Source organism: Canis lupus, chromosome 10 (genome assembly GCF_048164855.1).
Source record: "Canis lupus baileyi chromosome 10, mCanLup2.hap1, whole genome shotgun sequence".
Taxonomy (NCBI): domain Eukaryota; kingdom Metazoa; phylum Chordata; class Mammalia; order Carnivora; family Canidae; genus Canis; species Canis lupus.
In genome coordinates this window covers 63,548,722-63,570,559 of record NC_132847.1, presented here as the reverse complement: position 1 = coordinate 63,570,559, position 21,838 = coordinate 63,548,722, and the positions used below count along the sequence as shown (strand labels likewise).

Sequence of the window (21,838 nt, the reverse complement as noted above, 5' to 3'; positions counted from 1 at the left end):
AACGTTTCCCTGAACTCTCAAACGAGGAATGCAGTAAGTAGCCAGCTTGGACCTCCATGACCTCAAAGGAAAAATGAGCTTTTCCACTTAATTCCTACCCGATGTGGGAGAGCGGAAAGAGTACAGGATGTGGTATCAGAGGACCTGGAGTGCATCTTGCCTCTCCACGGATATGAGTTAAATCTCTGTCTTAACATCTGAACAATAAGTAGGAATCTATGAGCACTTAATGACATGGATGGAAAAAGCACCAGACAAACTGAAAAGCTCTCAGCATGTTGGCTATGGCCACCAAGTGTCCTGGCTCAAGAGGTGGATCAGCCCTAATATCATCCTCATCATAGGTGGCATTTGCTTCCAAAAACTTTGGCTCAGAGCATTCTTTTGCCCTCTGAGTGTGTTCGAGCCATTTTTAAAAAGGCAAAGTTAAAGTTACAGGACTCTTTCCTGTGTGATTAAAATATGTCTCTAGACCAAAATGCTCATATCTAAAACACAATTTGCAGTATTTTCTGCATGACTCTAAAATGGGAACATAGTGGTTTAAAAAGCAGAACAGAAAGCAAGACAGAAACAAATTAATTCACTCTAATAAGAATAAGAACAAAAGCAAACTTAGCGAGCCTTCTCCACATTAGGAAGTAAGTCACGTAACCCGCACTTTAGCCTCATGAAATATGTACTACATAGTATCCCACTGTGCAGATGAGCCAGTTGAGGCAGAAGGCATGTGAGTGACATATGCCCACTGTCTCATATCCAGTAAGTATCAGTGTGGCTGGATTCTGGTTAATTCCAGAATGCAATCTAGAATCAATGGTGATACAAGGCTGGTGATGCAGGTGCCTGACATTTCAGTGGTTCCACTCACCTTTGGGATAAAGTTCAAACCCTTTACCATTACCCACAAAGCCCCTGGTGGTCTGGCCTCAGATGACCTGCCAAATCCTCACACACCCCAGCCATAGTCACATCTCTGCAGTTCCTAGAGGTGTCATGCCTCACTCTTCCCTAACCCATACAGGAGCGTCACAACTCCACTGCAGTACGCATCGTTGGTACAGTGGTAAGCACACCTGCCTTCCAACTCCACCCCATTTGCCCACATCCTACTCACCTGGGCATCCCCACTCAAGTGTCACTTCCAACCCTGAAACCCACCAGAACCACCCTCTCCACTCTTCCTGCCTTTCAGTCTGCCTAATGCATTTTCACTGATAACAAATCAAACACGGGACAAAATTCCTGCTATGTATACTACTAGACTCCAGCATCCTCTTCTCCTCATGTATGGTATGAAGTACAACGTCAGCAAGGTAGTAGCTGCCAGTAATTGTTGCTGACCAGATGAATGACCAGAAACAGAAAAGTACAGAAAAACAATAATTGTAATAATGGTACTAATATCCCATAATCATGCACAGCTTTAGCATTTTAAAAAGACTTTTATAGGTTTTCTCGTTTCATCTTCAGAATTGTATAAAAGTCAAATGTTTTGTCGTGAAAACATTTCTGTAAATTATTTTGCCACACAAAACCAACAAAATTTCTACAAAATTTGTGTCAATGTGTATGAATTCCTTGTTATGAGATCTCCATGTTTTCCCCGTCTCTTCTTTCTTCCTCATACCAAGAATAAGCTACATCTGGGCCACATTTTCACACACTTACAGGCTTCTCTGATGTTCTGGAAAGTCCATATTGTCCACTTATGGACCTTTGTTCTTCTTCCCCTTTCTAATAAAATTTCACAAGTTCTCCCTTTGTAATAATAGCTATCCACTCTTTTTTTTCTTTTTGCCCCATAATTAGCCCTCCAGCCTTTTGCTATTGGGATATGAAGATGACAGGAACTTTCTGTCTTTTTTAAAAAAATATTTCATTTATTTATTCATGAGAGACAGAGAGAGAGAGAGAGAGAGGCAGAGACACAGGCAGGAGGAGAAGCAGGCTCCATGCAGGGAGCCCAACATGGTACTCGATCCCAGGACTCCAGCCTGGGCTGAAGGCAGCACTAAACTGCTGGGCTACCAGGGCTGCCTGGAACTTTCTGTCTTTTACCAGCAGTCTGCTATGCATAATATTCCAGTAACTATCTCTTGTTGCTCTTCTGTTCTTTTCTGTACCCTCTCCCACATTAGCCAGCTTAGCTTCTATTCATTGATTTTTCAAACTGTGCTCAGAGGATCAATGGGAACTCCTGAGAACTCCAGTATGTGCCATGGAAGACGCAGCAAGTGAGGATCCCCCTGCCCCAACCTCCAACCAAAAAACTGTATCTGGTACTTCCTGGGTTTCAGCTAAACTCCATACAAAGAAAGGATTCTGAGTCTGAAGCTTTGATAAGTATGAAAATCACAGTTCCACCCACTGGAAATAGCTTTTACTATTTTTTTTTAATTACACAATACTTGTCTACTTTTTCTTTTTTGGTTCTCAATCTTCTTTCTTTCAGTACTCTCAAGACACATGTAGCCCCTAAATTTTGGAGTTAGCCCTGACCCCACTGTTTTTCTCATCCTAAATTCCCAAGAATTCTTGGTGTTCTACTTCAGAATCATTCCTCAAACCTAGCTCCTCTTCACTATTCCCACTGCCTTGTTTTGGTTTGGAGCTTATCATCTCTTTGATTGACTCTTATACTCTATACTCCTGGACTCCTCCTCCTCTTTCTCCTTCCCTCCCTCCAGCCTGCCCACTACTCACCCATCCAGGTCTCACACTAAGGCATAAATTTTCTCCTAGCACCTATCTGCCCCCAAAATCCTCTGTCTCCTTCATCTCCAGCTCCTCAGTCCCCTGAATGAGCACTCTTTTCACCTCACATCTACTCAAATGCAGAACTGTAACCTTCTCAGAGTCCTTCCAAAGATGACCAATGAGCAAGATCAACTTTACTAAAGAGCTGTGTAGACTCTGGAAGAAGATACTGGCCAGTTCTTCCCCAGAGCAAACCACTTAAGAATCCAGACTCAACACTTCTCTACTCTACTGTCTTTTCTGGGCCAGGTCACCCCTATAGTTACCTCTCCCTGAACTTTCCCCTGAGCAGTGCCCAGCGTGTCTGGCTTCTCTCTTCCCTCCTTTTGCAGATGCACCCAAAACTTCCCATGCCTCCTAATGTCTTAAGTATGTAGATCTTAAGCACGAGGCCCAAATGTGAGAAGAAACAGGACATTAGTTTGGGGTCAGACAGATCTACTTAAATTCCCAATTCTACCACTTGCTCTGTGACCTTACCTTGTCTCAGAGCCTCATTTTTTCCACAGCTGTGAGATAATATGCCTCTCAAAAAGGTTTACTTAAGGATCAAGGATAATATATGTAAATCATAGAACACATAATAGGCACCTAATAAATGAAACTGGAAGAATTTTGATGCTCTTGCTGCTCCTGCTACCACATATCTATCATGTTTGCTCTAAGGAAACAAGTTTCTTGGATATTAATTTTGTTCTTTGACCACTGAGGTCACTGTGCTGTCAGTTGTTACCATTATCTGATCAAGACCTACAAAGAAGGCTACTCTACTGTGGCTCAAGTAGGGATATCCCTGAAGCTGAGGCCAGCTATAGAAGAAAGTGGTCTCAGAAAAGAAAAATCAGGGATGCCTAGGTGGCTCAGTGGTTGAGCATCTGCCTTTGGCTCAGGTCATGATCCTGGGGTCCTAGGATTGAGTCCCACATCAGGTTCCCCACAAGGATCCTGATTCTCCCTCTGCCTATGTCTCTGCCTCTGTGTCTCTTGTGAAGAAAGAAAGAAAGAAAGAAAGAAAGAAAGAAAGAAAGAAAGAAAGAAAGAAAGAAAGGAAAGAAAGAAAGAAAAGAAAGAAAAATAATGAGGTGAGTTCTAGATAGGTGAGTGACAGAGTTCTGCTTCTCTTCCCAGTTCTAACATCAAGAAGTAAAAATGTCTGTAGCTATTCTTCTAAAATGTGGATAATCGAAGTGTGCCCCCCTCTGTGAAAGAGAAGAGACAACTAGGAAGGCAGGGAGCCCTGTTAGGACCTTAAGCCAGAAATTTGTAATTTAAATGAAGATCTAGATTCTCATCGTATCTTTATTTTCCCATTGCCACCTCCAACCAAGTTTTATTGAACTACTCAGGTGGACACGTGGGTAAGTCTTTTACCTATGTAATTACCCCAAATGTTATAGGCAGAAGGTGTTCTTTGGAGGAAAGCATCATAGTGGCAGCAATAATAGTCGAGAAGCTCTAGCAGGAAAGTGAATCTTGGGTAAAAAGATTTGATTCATTTGCCTTCTTCTTTCAAGAAATTATAATCACAGTGCCAACTTGGAGATTTCTGGGTTTTATTTTTATTAGGAATGTGGCATTTCCATATATAAGTATCAAATCCTGTGGCTTCAGAGGGGATCCAGGGAACTTCTTGCTGTTATCCTTCTCCTGGGCAACCCTGATTTACAGAACCAGAAAAGCATATGGAATAGCTGAACTAAGAGACAAAGGAAGAATCTAGTGCTTAGAACCTAACATTGACAAAACTCTAAGACAAACACAAATTTATAGAGACCCCGACAGAACAAAATGCCATTTTATCGTGGTTATCTTCCAACATCATCTGAGATGAAGTCCAAGAACATGACACCATGTTGCAGATTGGTGTCAGGACAGGTTAGAGTTTTTCAATGTCACCTGAGCCTTCAAAGTGCTTTTACTAGCATTGTTCTTACCTATGGCCAGTTCCCTCCCTATTCCCATCAGTGACTACGCCAAATCCCTCCTTAAGCCTATGTCATCCCTAAATCTGTCCCCCTCAGACAATTTCACAAAAAATTATTGCATAGACAAAACATGTGATCTAGTCTGGATTCTCTCATCCTCTGTCCTTCCTCTATACTAACAACCATCCTACATCCACATTCTCCTGAACCTTTTCCTTTAATATCCAAGGAAGAGACATTCCTCCTTCTAACTTCCTTTTCATTCTTGGTCTTATCCTTTCTCATTGCCCTTTAACTTTTGGTGGTTTAAATCCTTTCTCTCTACTGGACCCTTCCACCGCTATCGAGAAGCATAAGCTGTCACCTCTATCTTTAATGCTCTCTCCTACTCGCCTCTACCCATAACCCTATCTAATAGCTACTGCCGCCTTTTTTTTTTCCAAAGCCAAGAATCTAGAAAGAGTTGCCTACTCTCGATGTACTTAAACTATCGTTCACTTCTCAATTCAACCCCCTAAATGCTCTCACCAAGAACACTTGTGAACTCAACCCAATGAATACTTTTTAATATTCAACTTTGTGCCCCCTCCTCACCTCTTGCCCCCAGCACTGCCACAAGCTCAATTATCTAGAAAATGTATCCTTATTTATCTTAAGGACATTTATTATTTTTTATTTATCCTTAAGGTATGGTTTAAGAGTCACATCCTCTACGACTTTCCAAGCCTTTATTGCCAAGGGTGTTTCCTCCCTCTGGGAATTCATTCAGCACTTTATGAATACCTCTATTACATCTCTTCTTATATTATGTTGCATTTAACTCTACATCTCTCCCCGCCTCCAATCTGTAAGTTTAGGCACTGTGTGTTCAGTACCTGGTATGTAGACCTCCAACAAATGTGTTTTGAATTTAACAGAATTCATCCTAATCTATTACTAAGGAGCAAATAGAAATAAATTTAAGAAAATCTTGTGGAATAATTTAAACTGGAATCAAGTCTGTTTTTCCTATAGATACTAAACAAGAAAATTCAAGTATGAACATATTCTCTAAATTCAAACTGAACCTTGCATGTTTTGATTCATGTTCATAGTAGAAACACTTCCAGGTGTGTCACATGCACTGTGGTTACACACTAATATTGATGGTGAGACAAGTGAAGTCTGCCTGGAAAGGTAAGATGGTGCAGCTGAAAGAATCCTAGACCAGGAAGAAAGACATCTGGTTTCTATTCTCTGATCAGGTACTAACACACTTGACCAAGTCTTGTTCACATCACCTCGTTTAAACAATAATGGCGTTGAATCAGATGATCTCCAAGGGCATTTTCTGCATTGAATGGCTAAAATACTAATTTTTCTGAGGTTTAAAAAGATTTGATATATGGAGTATAAATGAAGATCACAGATTTCAAGAGCCTGAAAAACTATAAAACTAATCTGTAGTAAGGGTACTAAAGTTCCCAAGAAAGGCAACTTTGGATAGATACAAGGATAGGCTATGATTCAGGTTAAAATGATCAATGAAGAGGAGAAAAATTTGGAAGTCAGCAGATTTTTAGACTGAATCTAGTGGTGGGCAGTGTGTGAACGGAATCACAGATTACAAAAGCCAAGAGCCTGGTAAGAAACTGTGAAGGGTGACAACAAAGCAACAGAAGAGGCCAAGGACTAAACAGAAATCTCTCCATTCCATGGAGCCACCAGGACAAAGGCAAAGTAATCTTTCCTGGCAAGAACTGCAAAAAAAGACTTATTGTCCAAGAACATCCAGTTTGGGGGTAAGGTAAGGAGGTTTCTGATTTATTACATATGCATAAATATTCATGGAGTTCCTACCATTAATATGAAAGATGTGGTTCCAGTCATTTGAGGTATTTTCTGTAAGAAAACAAACTATACTTATAATGATGCCAAATGTGCCTTCAGTATAGCTGGGGCATAACTTCAGGACAGTAAGGCAGTCAAGGCTTACTCCTTGGGTGACAGTTTTCTATATTTCAGAAGCATAAGAGGTTTGACTGTGCCTGAGGTTAGTAAGACCAAAAGGAGCATGAGTCGGCTGCAAAGTTCCAAGAAATTTGCTTCTTTTTAGTGATTTTACAAACTTGCTTCCATACCATGACAGCTTAGCTGAACATCCTTTTACAACTGAGCTTTCACCCCTAAGGCTCTTCTCATGTTTGAGTAGATTTGGTTCCATGTCCTAGTCCCTTCCCTCGCTCACCTCATTTCACTCAGGGACTTCCTTGCCTACCAAAAAGTCCTTCAGTGTGCAGCATTTTGTTCTCTATTCTGAGTCAATCAGGGCCACTGAACTATAGCTTCAGGTTTTCATCATTCTTAGCAACACACACATTTATTGAAGACCTGCATATTCTAAAATTTGTGCTTAGGGCAGATAATTGGCTTAGTCCTTGGGTTACACAGGATTTTGACTAGAGTATCAAGAGACTCAAGAAGAATGGAATGGAACCCATCAAAGTCTCAGAAAAGAATTAGCTCTTAAGAAAAACAGGGTGGTTTATTAGTCAGCTTTTTGCTACTACAACAAAAGACTCCCCAAATCCTAGTTGTTTATAAGAACAAACATTTAATTTTTGCCCTCATTATCTGAGGACCAATGGTTGGTTCTACTGGGCTTGCCTGGATTCCAGTGTGTTCTACTGGGCTCCACTGAGCTCCAAAAGTTCTCTCCTTGTGAGACCCACGCACAAGGAGCAATCCTATTTGGAGCATGCTATTCTTGTGGCTGAGACTCAAGTTGTAGGACCAAGCAAAGCAAGTTCATGAACAAGTTCTACTTAGACGTGGTTTATGTCAAATCCACTCACATTGTCCAAAGCAAGTCACATGGCCAAGTTCAAAGCCAATAAAGTACAAAAGTATATTCTGACAACATGAAAATATGGTAGAGGAACAGGGGCAGGAAATGGAAAACAAATTGTGTCAATAAATATTACAACCTAACACAGGTGGTATAATAGGAAAGAACGGGGATTTGGAGTGAAAACACTGCAACTCGGGTTGCTGTTCTAATTATTTACTGTGTAAACTTAAATACAATTTTACCTCTCTGAATCTCAGAATCTCTACATCTGTAAAATGGGGATAATGATGATCATCTAAATTAATTCACATGGTTGTTGTGAGGATCAAGTGAAAATGCAGTATCAGCTATCAAGTACTTTTAAAATTTACTTTTTATAATAAATTAATAATAGTAGCCAGCTATGAGAGAGGAACTATAGTAAAAATTTCTCCAGAACTAAAATATATAAATAAACATATAATCAATCCTCTTCAGTCAAGAATAGATTCTTTGTATTCAGCTACAAAAGATACCAGATCTGAAATTTGTAAAAGCCATCTAGACTCACCATAACCATTGTCAGAAGAATAGCTCTATAAAGGTTACACTGACATTTGAAATATACCCAAATTGTGTTAATAATAACAACAATAGTATTCATGATGCATTTTAGACTTTATAAAATCCTTTCATTTTATTCATGATGACACTGAGTCTCAGAAAAGTTAAGTAATTTGCTTAATGCTCCATAGACCAATAAGACAGGGATGCTTAGGTTAGATTTAGGTAAAGCAGATTTCCTAGTTTCCCATGGAACTAGTAAGAAAATTTCCCAGACACATATATAAATACATAGACAAAGTGATGCATGTGATAAATAAAAGTGAAATTCCCCATGCTGCACAGCTCATGAAAATGATTAGTGTGGGTATATAAAATTTTCATTGTTTTAGAATGAAAAACCTGACAAAAAGGCCAGAGAAATGTAGCCCCAATCACATAGCAGTATCTGAGAACTCACAATGTCCAACTTTGCAATCAGGAGGTTTGCTCCTAGGCAGATGGCAAACAAGGCTTCGTTTTGCAAGATGATAGCAGGCAAGTAGCCATAGGGAGAGTAGGGGACACACACACACACACACACACGATACCCCAAACCCTTAGGCCCTAAATGTACAAACACACAAGCAAAATATTCACAAATCAAAGGAAGTAGCAATTGCCTAGAGATATTTCCTGGGATACGCAGTCTGCCTCTTATTTCACCAATACACCACTTTGTAAAATTATAGCATTCATGAGATTCCTAGCTCTATGTGAGTCAAAAACCCATGAGAGGGTGAGAGTGTAAGATTTCATTTATTCATCTGGGGGAGCATGCATGAGCAGAGGGAGGGGCAGAGGAAGGAGGAGAGAATCTCAAGCAGACTCCGAGCTGAGTGCAGAGCCCAGTATGGGGCTCAACCCCACAACCCTGAGCCGAAATCAATAGTTGAAATCCCCCCCAGCACCCTGAGGGTGGGAATTTCTTAGTTGCTACCTTTCATAGACTGAAGGAGTCTAGGGTTGGAGGTGGCAGGTTGCCGGCTAAAGCTAACAGGAAAATTCAAAGGAAGTTTCTCTTCTCCCTGACGGGCCACTTCATCAGCATGTGGATTTGAGGGGATCTGCACTGGGGATATCACATCTACTCTGTCACTTTAACCAAGAACCTCTCGTTTTTTATTTCCTAAACCATCACCATGATATCCTAACTGGAGTCTAGGCCCCTAATCTCAGTCCTCTCCAATCCATCTCTTTAATGGTAACCAGAGTGATGTTTAAATGCCAATCTGACCATGTCATGTCCCTTAATAAAAAGGAAAAAAAAAAAAAAAAAAAAAAAACCTCTAATAAATCAAAGCAGCTTGCAGGATAAAGGCTAAATCCCTTAGTGTTGAATCTAAACTTCATCCTTTGGCTCCATTCTGTGTCTCACCCTCAACCCTGCAATTCAGCTACACCAGGTTAATTTCAGGACATACTCCCATGGGTACCATATTCTCTCATGCCCTCATCCCTTTATTCAAGCTGGACTTTTTGCTTGAAATGCCCTTTTCCTTTGCCCATTAGGCAAACTCTTACAATACTTCAAAGCTTCAGCTCAAATGTCACCTGGCCTAGACGTCACCACTCCACCCCCATCCCCAAGAATTTAAGTTGCTATGTTTGCAATGTGCTCCTACAGCTTCATGCTGACCTTTCTCCTGGCATTGTTCTCAATATATCACAATTGCCTCTTGTCTGTCACCCCAACTAGACTGTGATGGTAGGGATTGTGTCTTGTACACCTGGATATCCCCAGCTTGGGGGTTGAGGGGTACACAAATAGATTTTCAGTGCAGGTTTGTTGAAAAGAGCATTGGAGCATTTATGAAACTTCAAAAGTACATTATATCGTGTATTGGTAAATGCATGTATGATATATTTTGCTCTCTATGTTAAATACCAGGGGAACAAATCGCTAGAGTGGTAAAGTGATCTCACCTATTTGCTTCCAAATATTAGCCTATGGACACCATCCAATCTCTGACAGTTTTTACCAGGTCATAATAAAATGAGCACAAAGTAATATAGTGAGATTTGCTACAATTATATTCTCTCCTCTCTCCTCTCTCTCTCTCTCTCTGGTGTTAGAGCTTTGTTTTGTTTTAATCATATAAATGGAGCAGTAGTAAACAGCAGTTTTGTTTGGGTTTTGCTTATTTGTGTATGCCCTCACTTGGCAATCTAAAAATAAGCAAGTCAATATTGGTCTTTATAACAGTCAGGGTCTCAGCAGGAAACAGAATTCACCCCAGATGGTTCAAATAAAAAGACTTTAATAAAGGGACTACTCACAGAGTTGAAAGAGTAGGAAGCTATACAAGGGTGGTAAAATGCCCAGAAGGGTTAAGGGGAAGAAATTGTGTCACTGGAGTCTGGGGAGGAGCTAGAACCATGGTGAAAAGGCCACCCAGAAGAAGCCATAGTTTTAAATGGACATCACTACTTCTGAGCAACCAAAAGGAAAATAGAATCCTGAATTCTAGATTAATCCCTTCTAGTCATTACCTGGGTGACCTTAAGCAAATGTTTAACCTCTTTGAACTCCGGTTTCTTCATCTGTAAAGTGGAAATAATCCCTATCCTACCAAACCTCTAGGGTTGTTGCAAGGGCGAAAGAGGCAACATGTATGAAAGGGCGTATAGGCTGCAAAGGGCTGCACAATTTAATTTAAGTGACACTTATGTAATCCTCACTGTGTGCCAGGCTCTGTTTTTGTTTTTTGTTTTTTGTTTTTTCATTTTTGTTTTTGTTTTGAGAGACAGACAGGGGGAGAGGGAAAGAGAGAATCTTAAGCAGACTCCACATTCAACATAGCGTGATGTGATGGTAGGGGCATATCTTTTCCTCACAAGGGCAGAAAATACTTGAAGAATGAATGTTACCCTCATCTTTATCATCAGTGTTATAACAGGGTGCAACTTCATTTATTCTGAAACAAAAATGGTAACCTTTATATACCATGCTAAGAGATTTTAGTATATCTTAATACTTTTATTCAAAATAAGATTGGTGGATGAATGGATAAAGAAAATATGGTATATAAGTATATATATAATAGAATATTATGCAACCTTTAAAAAGAAAAAGATACTGCCATTTGTGACCATGTAGATAAGCCTGAAGAATATTATACTAACTAAAATAAGCCACACACAGAAAGCCAAATACTGCATGATTTGTGCTTAAAAAAAAAAAAAAAAAACTAAACTCATAGTAATAAAGAGTACACTGGTGGTTGATAGAGGCTAAAGGAAGGGGGTCATGGAGATTTACTGTATAATAGGTAGAAAGTTTCAGTTTGCAAGATGAAAAGAGTTCTAGGGATGGATGGTAGTGATGTTTGCATATGGCAGTACCTAATATCACTGAATTGTGTAATTAAAAATGATCAAGACAGGAAGTTTTAAGTTTTGTGTATTTTACCACAATACAAAAATAAAAACGTATTAGAAAAACAAAAATAAGAAAAATAAGTCTGAAATATACCATATTTTCATTTATTTGATTACTTAGGAAAAGTAAGAACCAGTGGCATCCATGCCCCCTGACAAGTGTGAATCTACACCCAGCCTAAAGCCACCACACGTGCACAAACAAGGCTCACTCTCCTGCCTTGCTGAAATCCATTAGTGCACTTCGACAAAACAGCTTCCCAATGCTTTTGTGAAACCAGCAAGCATGCCCTACCCACTACACTCTCCAGCTGCCCTGCCAAAGCCAGCAGGCTTGTGCAAATCACACAGGGGACCCCCTTGATCACCTGGCCTTGGTGACCAAGAGGGTTGGCATTCCAGAGCTGCATGGAACTCTAACAATTGGAAAGACAACTCTCGGCAGGCCACCACTCCCAGGGCAGCAGACTGAAACACAACCCCAATATTCCTATGAAAAAGACTTATGTGCTCAGCCTGGAGCTTCAGTCTGAGGGACAGAATTCTGGTTTCCCACAGATCTAGAGGCTGAAGAGGCATACCCAGGGAACATAAGCAGGAAGAAAGCATTCCCACACACCCTCTTGGTCTCGCTACAGCTTAAGACTTCCTAGAAAGGAGCTTATGCACTCATTTGGAGCTCCAATTCTTGTGACTATAACCTCCAATCTCCTGGTCTGAAATCCAACAGGGATTACAACTGTGGCCCCACAGGATGGTATATATTTGCATACTTTAAAAGTTCCTGCCTAAGGGTCTGGTTTCTAATCAGCCTGAAACTAGGTGCTAAATAAGATTCCTCCCTTTGGATCATTGACAAGTCTTGGCACACCCTCAACAACTGGAACTTATCAAGAATAAATCAGGTGATTTACACAATCACAAAGAACTAGGGCAAGTTTGAACAAGAAGAATCATCACCTACACAAGCCCACTCTTTTAAGAGACATAGCTGTTTTGCTTAATACATGGAAATAAACACAGACTCAGGTAAAATGAGAAAATAGAAAAATATGTTCGAAATGAAAGAACAAGACAAAAACTTCAAAAAAAAGGCCTTAATGATACGGCATTAAGTGATACCTGATAGAGGATTAATTACTTATAAAGCTATCAGGTATCACTTAATGCCGTATCATTAAGGCATTAAAAGACAAAATAGTAAAATTAAAGCTACCATAATTAGTTAAGGTATAAATAAAAAAACATATAGAAAGTATTATCAAAGACATAAAACATGAGTAGTGTGGGTAAAAATGCAGAGTTCTGGTGCTCAAATTTAAGTTGCTATCAACTTAAACTGTGATATACATAGGATAATATATGTGAACCTCACAGAAACCATAAAACAAAAACTTACAGTAAATACACAAAAGAAAATGAGAAAGGAATCTAAAATAACAACAAAGAAAGTCATCAGCTCATGAGAGAAAGAAGAAAGGAAAAGTAAAAAAAACAGAAAACAAAAACAACTGGCAAGATTGCAATAAGTACATATCTATCAATAATTACTTAAAATGTAGTTAAATTTTCCAATCAGAAGACTGACTAAAGGATTTTTTAAAAAGACAGTCATATATTGCCATATGTTCACTTCAGAAGTATAGAGATGTAAGACTGAAAGTGACGAGATGGGAAAAGATAGTCCATAATGGAAACAAAAAGAATGTTGTGTTGCTATACTCATATCAGACAAAATGGACTTTAAGACAATAATAAAAGACAAAAGAGGGGCACCACTTTGAATAAAGGGGTCAATCCATCAAGAAGATATAACACTTATAAATATATATGCACCTAACATCAGAGCACCAAAATATATAAAGCAAATATTAACAGGGAAAAATTGACCTCAACATAATAAAAGTACAGGACTTTAAATTTGCACTTACATTAATGGAGAGATCATCCAAACAGAAAATCAATAACTACCTTAAATGGACTATTGGACTTAACAGATATATATAGAACATTCCATCCAAAAAAAAGTAGAATATACATTCTTCTCAAATGCATATGGAAAATTCTCCAGAAAAGATTACATGTTAGGCCACAATACAAATCTCAAAAAATTCAAGTAGATTGAAATTGTATCAAGCATCTAATCTGACCACAATGGTATAAAACTAGAAATCAATTACAAAAAAGAAAACTGGAAAAACTACAAATACATGGACATTAAACAACATGTTACTGAACAACTACTAGGTCATAGAAAAAAATAAAGGAGAAAACAAAATATACCCAGAGACAAATGAAATGAAAATATACCCAAAAAAACATGGGATGCAGCAAAAGCAGTCCGAAGAGTGAAGTTCATAGCACTACAGGTCTACCTCAAGAAACAGGAGGGAACAAAAATAGGAGAAATGTCAAAAAAAAAAATCAAAAAAAAAAAAAAGAAATGTCATAAATAATTTAAATTTACACCTAAAGAAACTGGAAAAGGAAGAACAGCCAAAGTTAGTAAAAAGAAGGAAATAATAAAAATAAGAGCAAAAATAAATATAATAGAAATTAAAAAGACAATATAAAAAAATCAATGAAATGAAAAGCTGGTTCTATGAAGAAATAAATCTGACAAACCCTTGGCTAGACTAAACGAAAGAGAAGTTTCAATAAAATCATAAATGAAGAAGTTACAACTGAAACTACAAAACTAAAAAGGATCACAAGAGACCACATGAACAATTATATGCCAACAAACTGGACAACCTAGAATAAATGTATAAATTCCTAGAAATTTACAATCTTCCAAGACTGAATCATAAAGAAATAGAAAATCTGAATAGGCCAATTACTAGTAAGGAGATTGAATCAGTAATCAAAAACTTTCCAACAAACAAAAGTCTAAGACTTGATGGCTTCACTAGTGAATTTTACCAAATATTCAAAGAAGATTTGATGTTTATTCCTCTCAAACACTTCCAAAAAACTGAAGAGGAGGTGAAGCTTCAAATCTCATTTTACAAGTCCAGCATTGCCCCAATACCAAAACCAGACAAGGCTGTCACAAAAAAAAAAAAAAAAAAGTATAGGCTAACATTCCTGATAAACATAGATGCAAAAAATCCTCAGCAAAATATTAGTAAACCAAATTCAATAATATATTAAGAGGAAGATACATCCTCAAACCAAATTCAACAACACATTAAGAGGATAATACATCATAATTAAATGGCATTTATTCCAGGGATGCAAGGATGGTTCAACATTGGTGAGTCAATCAAAATGAAAACTAAAAATCATTGGATTCTCTCAATAAATGCAGAAAAATCATTTGACAAAATTCAACATAGATTTATGATAAAAACTCTCAACAAAGTGGGTACAGAGGGACATAACGCAACATAAAAAGGTGATATAGGACAAACCACAGCTAATATACTCAATGGTGAAAAGCTGAAAGCTTTACTCTAAGAACAGGAATAAGACAAGAATGCCCACTAATCCCACTTTTATTCAACATAGTATTGGAAGTCCTACTCATAGCAATTAGGCAAGAAAATAAATTAAAAAGCATACAAATTGTAAAGGAAGAAGTAAAACTGTCACTATTCCAGATGACATGCTATATATAGAAAACCCTAAAGACTCCACCAAAAAACTGTTAGAACTAATAAACAATTCAGGAAAGTTGCAGAATATAAAATTAATATGAAAAATATCTGTTGCATTTCTATACACTAACAATGAACTATCAGAAAGGAAAAAGAAAATCAAGAAAATAATCCGAGTTAAAATCACATCAAAAATAGAATAACCAAGGAGATTAAAGTCCTATACACCAAAAACTATAAAACTAATTAAAGAAATTGAAGACAAATAAATGGAAAGATATTTCATGTCATGGACTGGAAGAATCAATATTGTTAAATGTCCATACTCTCCAAAGTAATCTATAGATTTATTTTTTTTTTAGATTTATGTTTTTAAAGATTTTATTTATTTATTCATGAGAGACACAGAGAGAGAGAGAGAGGCAGAGACACAGACAGAGGGAGAAGCAGGCTCCATGCAGGGAGCCCGATGTGGGACTTGATCCTGGGTCTCCAGGATCAGGCCCTGGGCCGAAGGCAGGCGCACTAAACTGCTGAGCCACCAGGGTTGCCCAGTAATGTATAGATTTGATGCAATCTCTATCAAAATTGCAATGACATTTTTCACAGAACTAAAACAAATAATTCTAAAATTTGTATGGAATCACAAGAGATCCTGAACAGACAAAACAATCTTGAGAAAGAACAAAGTTGCATGTGTCACAATCCCTGATTTTAAACTATACTACAAAGCTATAAGAATCAAAACACTATGGCACTGCATAAAAATAGATACATTGATCTATGGAACAGAATAAACAGCCTAGAAATAAACCCACACATATACTGTCAACTATTTACAACAAAGGAGGTTAAGGATATACAATGGAAAAAGGACAGTATCCTCAATAAATGGTGCTGGGAAAACTAAATAGCTCCATTCAAAAGAATGAAACTGGACTCACTATCTTACACCATACACAAAAATCAACTCAAAATGGTTTTAAAACTTGAATATAAGACCTGAAGCCATAACACCAGAAAGAAAACAGGAACAGTAATTTCCTTAACATCAATCTTAGCAATGTTTTTCTGGATCTGACTCCAAAAGCAAGGAAACAAAAGCAAAAATAAACAAATGCAGATACATGAAACTAAAAAACTTCTGCACAACAAAGGAAACCATCAACAAAACGGCAACCCACTAAATCAGAGAAGATAACTGCAAATCAAATATCTGATAAGGAGTTAATATCAAAATATATAAAGAACTCTTATAACTCAATAACACAAAAACAATTCTATTAAAAAAATGGGCACAGAATCTGAATAGACATTTTTCCAAAGAAGACATACAGATGGTCAATATACACATAAGTCATCTGAAATATAAATCATCAGTGAAATACAAATCAAAACCATCATGAGATATCACCTTATATCTGTCAAAATAGCTATTATCAACAAAACAATAAATAATAAGTATTAGTGAAAATGTACAGAAAAGGAAACCCTTATGTACCATTGGTGGGAATGTAAATTGGTGCCGCCACTGTAGAAAACAGTATGGAGGCTCCTCAAATCATTAAAAACAGAACTACCAGGTGATGCAGTGATTCCACTATTGGGTATCTACTGAAAGAAAACAAAAACATGAATTTGAAAAGATACATGCAATCCCTATACTAATTGCAGCATTATTTACAAGCCAAGATAGCAAACAATCTAAGTGTCCATCAATGGAAGATGTGATACACACACACACACTGGAATGCTACTCAGCCATAAAAAAAAAAAAAAAAGAAATCTTACCATTTTTGACAACATAGGTGGACCTTGAAATATTATGCTAAGTGAAATAAATCAGACAAACACCATATAATTCCATTCATATGTAGAATCTAAAAAACAAAACAAGCAAAACAAAACCCAGACTCATAGATACAGAGAAGAGACTGGTGGTTGCCAGAAGGGAGGGGGCTGGGACAGGCATACAAAATGGGTAAATGGGATTAAGAAGTACATACTTCCTTGCATTTGTATCTTTGGGGTAAATCCCCAACAGTGCAATTGCTGGGTCGTAGGGCAGGTCTATTTTTAACTGTTTGAGGAACCTCCACACAGTTTTCCAGAGTGGCTGCACCAGTTCACATTCCCACCAACAGTGTAAGAGGGTTCCCTTTTCTCCGCATCCTCTCCAACATTTGTGGTTTCCTGCCTTGTTAATGTTCCCCATTCTCACTGGTGTGAGGTGGTATCTCATTGTGGTTTTGATTTGTATTTCCCTGATGGCAAGTGATGCAGAGCATTTTCTCATGTGCATGTTGGCCATGTCTGTGTCTTCCTCTGTGACATTTCTCTTCATGTCTTTTGCCCATTTCATGATTGGATTGTTTGTTTCTTTGGTGTTGAGTTTAATAAGTTCTTTATAGATCTTGGAAACTAGCCCTTTATCTGATAGGTCATTTGCAAATATCTTCTCCCATTCTGTAGGTTGTCTTTGAGTTTTGTTGACTGTATCCTTTGCTGTGCAAAAGCTTCTTATCTTGATGAAGTCCCAATAGTTCATTTTTGCTTTTGTTTCTTTTGCCTTCGTGGATGTATCTTGCAAGAAGTTACTATGGCCGAGTTCAAAAAGGGTGTTGCCTGTGTTCTTCTCTAGGATTTTGATGGAATCTTGTCTCACATTTAGATCTTTCATCCATTTTGAGTTTATCTTTGTGTATGGTGAAAGAGAGTGGTCTAGTTTCATTCTTCTGCATGTGGATGTCCAATTTTCCCAGCACCATTTATTGAAGAGACTGTCTTTCTTCCAATGGATAGTCTTTCCTCCTTTATCGAATATTAGTTGCCCATAAAGTTCAGGGTCCACTTCTGGATTCTCTATTCTGTTCCACTGATCTATGTGTCTGTTTTTGTGCCAGTACCACACTGTCTTGATGACCACAGCTTTGTAGTACAACCTGAAATCTGGCATTGTGATGCCCCCAGATACAAATGCAATGAAACGCCAGGACACCTGCACCCCGATGTTTCTAGCAGCAATGGCCACGATAGCCAAACTGTGGAAGGAGCCTCGGTGTCCAACGAAAGATGAATGGATAAAGAAGATGTGGTTTATGTATACAATGGAATATTACTCAGCTATTAGAAATGACAAATACCCACCATTTGCTTCAACGTGGATGGAACTGGAGGGTATTATGCTGAGTGAAGTAAGTCAGTCGGAGAAGGACAAACATTATATGTTCTCATTCATTTGGGGAATATAAATAATAGTGAAAGGGAATATAAGGGAAGGGAGAAGAAATGTGTGGGAAATATCAGAAAGGGAGACAGAACGTAAAGACTGCTAACTCTGGGAAACGAACTAGGGGTGGTAGAAGGGGAGGAGGGCGGGGGGTGGGAGTGAATGGGTGACGGGCACTGGGTGTTATTCTGTATGTTAGTAAATTGAACACCAATAAAAAATAAATTAAAAAAAAAGAAGTACATACTTCCAGTTTTAAAATAAAAATAAGTAATGGGGATGTAATAATGTACAGCATGGGGAATATAGTCAATAACATTGCATTAATTTTATATAGTCACAAATGGTAACTGGACTTGTTATGGAGACAGTTTTACAATATAAAAAATGCCAAATCATTATGTTGTACACTTAAAACTAATATTGTATGTCAGTTATATCTCAATAAATTTTTTAAAAATTAGCATAGTATATACACATTTTCAAAAAAAAAAACAATGACAGGTTATGGGTATCTAGTATTATCATTATTGTTTTTACTATTGTATTAGTCAACCAAAATTGATACTCTGCAGTGGCTAAACACAGAACATTCTCCTTGGAATATAACACATTTTTATGGCATTCCTTCAGCGTGTTTTTCTAAATACTCCAAAAAAGAGTAATAATCATGAACACCATAATGGTTTCCATCAACAGCCAATAATTAATGTGTTCCATCACCCATTTTTGTTTTGCCAGTAGGCTGACCATGACCACCTGCAGATTTGCACTAGGGAACATGTTAGAAGAGTTGTTTACTCCAAGATTATTCTGAACACCCTTCCTGGTGCCTAGAACCCTCATAAAACATGACAATAAATCATCACAAACAGAATTCTCAGTGGAGATTTTGTAGGTCATAGCTGGCAGTCAAGTCTTTGAGTTCAGTTACATATTATCATTACAGACTATCTTTCATCCTAGAGATGCACAAATCCCAAACAGCAACAAGGTAGCAGAAAGAAGACAGGCATTGAAGCCAGAGAGACAAGATTCAGATCCCATCTCCCACACTTTAGGTAAGTTATGTGTTGTGTTCGAGTAGCAATAAAGTAGCTCATAATTTCTGCCCTATAAGATTGTTGTAAAAATAAAGAATTTATATAAACCACCTGGTCCAGTGCCTAGCATATAGCAGATGCTCACTAAATAAGTACGATAACGGTAATGATAAGGATAGGAGGATAGCTTATGATGTCCCTCACCAGGAGAATTGGCTGTAGATGAAGACATTTGAGGTGGATGAATGTAAAACTTGGCTCTCTCTCCAGACAGGAATCAATGTTGATCAATGCTCCTCAGCTGTGGTGGGCAGCTGTTCCTCTGCCCAAGCATTCCTCCTCCTAAGAACAGCACTCTCCTTTCCAAGGAGGATGGCGCCTACTCTTTCTCCAACCATCTACTCCATCTCTTAGGGTTGGCCACCCTTACCCCTAAACCCCACCTCAGGCCACAGAAGGGACTGTGTGATCCAGCCAGACTAATCTTAGTCCAGCCCCAAAGTTTTCCAAACTGGAACTATGAGTCTTTTCTGCCCCAGAGTCAAAGCTAAGAAGATATGGCCTAGGACCTGCCCGTACCCAAGTTTGCATAAACATAATTCAGACCCACACAGTGCCCTTGGGGATAAAGGACCTCTACAGTGAGTATCTGAAAGTGTCTGGTGCTCTAATTGCCCTAAAAATTTCTGTGTTTACTTGTCTCTCTTCCAGGAGCCCATGAACTTCCCAAAATCCTATTTTATCTACATTTACCATACATTAAGGGCTCAATGAATATTTGCTAAAATAATTTAAATAGACATCTGAAACAAAAGAAAGCTATGAAACCCTTAATATAAAACTCACATACTCTTCAGACACAGCATGGTTTGATTTACCCTTACCCACCCATCCCCATTTAGCTGAGTGTAATACATGTAGAAATCACATTATTTACCTACAAAATAGTTACACTACAGGTCCAAAAAAGGGCCTAATGAGTTTATAAGTCAATAACAAGGGCATTTTTATTTTTCCCCATCTCCTTTGCAAGAACATCTCCTTGCCTGTAAGGGAGAAAGAGGATAAACAGCAGACTCTGATGCTTTTGAAGCTGAGCTATCAACAAAAGATCTTCTAAATCAATTCGCCACCAGAAACAGAATGCAGGCAGTTCTCAGAAATGTCTCACAAAGCAGCACAGAGAAAGCCTCTCTGAAGACGGAAGCAGGAGATGTTTCCACCCTGGGGATGGAAACCGAGTACGGCAGTATTGCCTGGCCTGCAAACTTCGCCATGGGGTCCGCAGGGGTCCACAGCCATTTCAGCACAGGCCATCCAAAAAGGGTCAAACACTTTGCCCAGGTTGCATGGGTGAGTCTTCATTCCAGGCATGAAAGTCAGATTTCCCAGTTACTCTGCCCCTAGACTCCCACCGCCTCTCTGCCAGCACCAGACCTACCAAGCAATGACCGCCAGCGGAGAACAAGGAGCATTGAGGAGGACCAAGCTGGGCATCTGCCAACACCATCTGCAAATTCCACAGACTAAGGACAGAGGCGGCCTCAAACCCCACTGAATCTAAAGCATGGGGATGTCAGAGAGAGACAGACACATTGGCTGGACCTCCCTGGGGCCAGGGTCTGAGAGTGCTCAGTGTGTATCTACTTAGCTCTTTAGATCCAAAATTATGATTTTGCCCATGTATCCAAATCGAATTGGGTCTTAAGAATTCACGTTCCAATTAATCTCACAGGATACTGGTGTATAAAACCAAATAACTTTTTTTTTAGTAGACTATTGTTTTAGAGCAATTTTAGGTTCACAGTAAAATCAAGTGGAACAAAATGACCATTTTTAAATTTATAATTGGGATCAATAAGCGGGCTTTGAGCTTCTGCTATTGGCCATGTGCTGGATGAAAACACGGCAAATAACACTACACTCTCCTAACCAAGCTGCACACAGTGGGGAAAAGGGGAAAACAGAATGTTACAGGATAGGCTAGTAAACATTAGGACAAAGGTAAGAAGAGAATGTTATAGTGACACAGAAGAGAGGGTCCTAATGCATAATGAAGGATCAAGGAAATCATCTGGGAGATGTAAATGCCAATGTTGGGTTTTGAAGAATGCACAGGGGTTTTCCAAGTGAGTGATGAGCCTTTAGGACACTCCAGTACAGGAAAAATTGACATCCTTATGAATTCTCCTTGCCCAAGCCCAGAGCCAGAGGATTCTGAACAATGAGTCTCTGCAGTTATCTTCTCTGAATCCAGAAGAGTTCTCTGCTGTCCATCTCTAAAGTTTTCCCCTAATTTTTCACTTTCTTCCTATTTCTCCTGTTTTCACTATAAATTCAACCTCTTTTTAGCCCTTTCAGGTGAATGGTTTCCAAACTTTAGTTTCCACCCCAAGTGCTATCTCTCTTGTCACCCTTCTCTGCCCTACCCTCTAGAACATTCAAGTGTGTCTTTTCCCAGGGCATTATGCCCAAACCCTAGGCTCCAT

The 21,838-nt window shown here is 38.6% G+C and overlaps 1 long non-coding RNA gene across 1 annotated transcript; it reads left to right on the top strand.

Annotated features, from left to right (window-relative positions):
- The first annotated feature begins 4,484 nt into the window (after nt 1–4,484).
- Nucleotides 4,485–21,045, top strand: LOC140640991 (uncharacterized). The gene is made up of 3 exons (XR_012037564.1): nt 4,485–4,635; nt 19,273–19,367; nt 20,383–21,045. It is a non-coding gene; the product is annotated as an uncharacterized lncRNA (long non-coding RNA).
- The last annotated feature ends 793 nt before the right edge of the window (nt 21,046–21,838 follow it).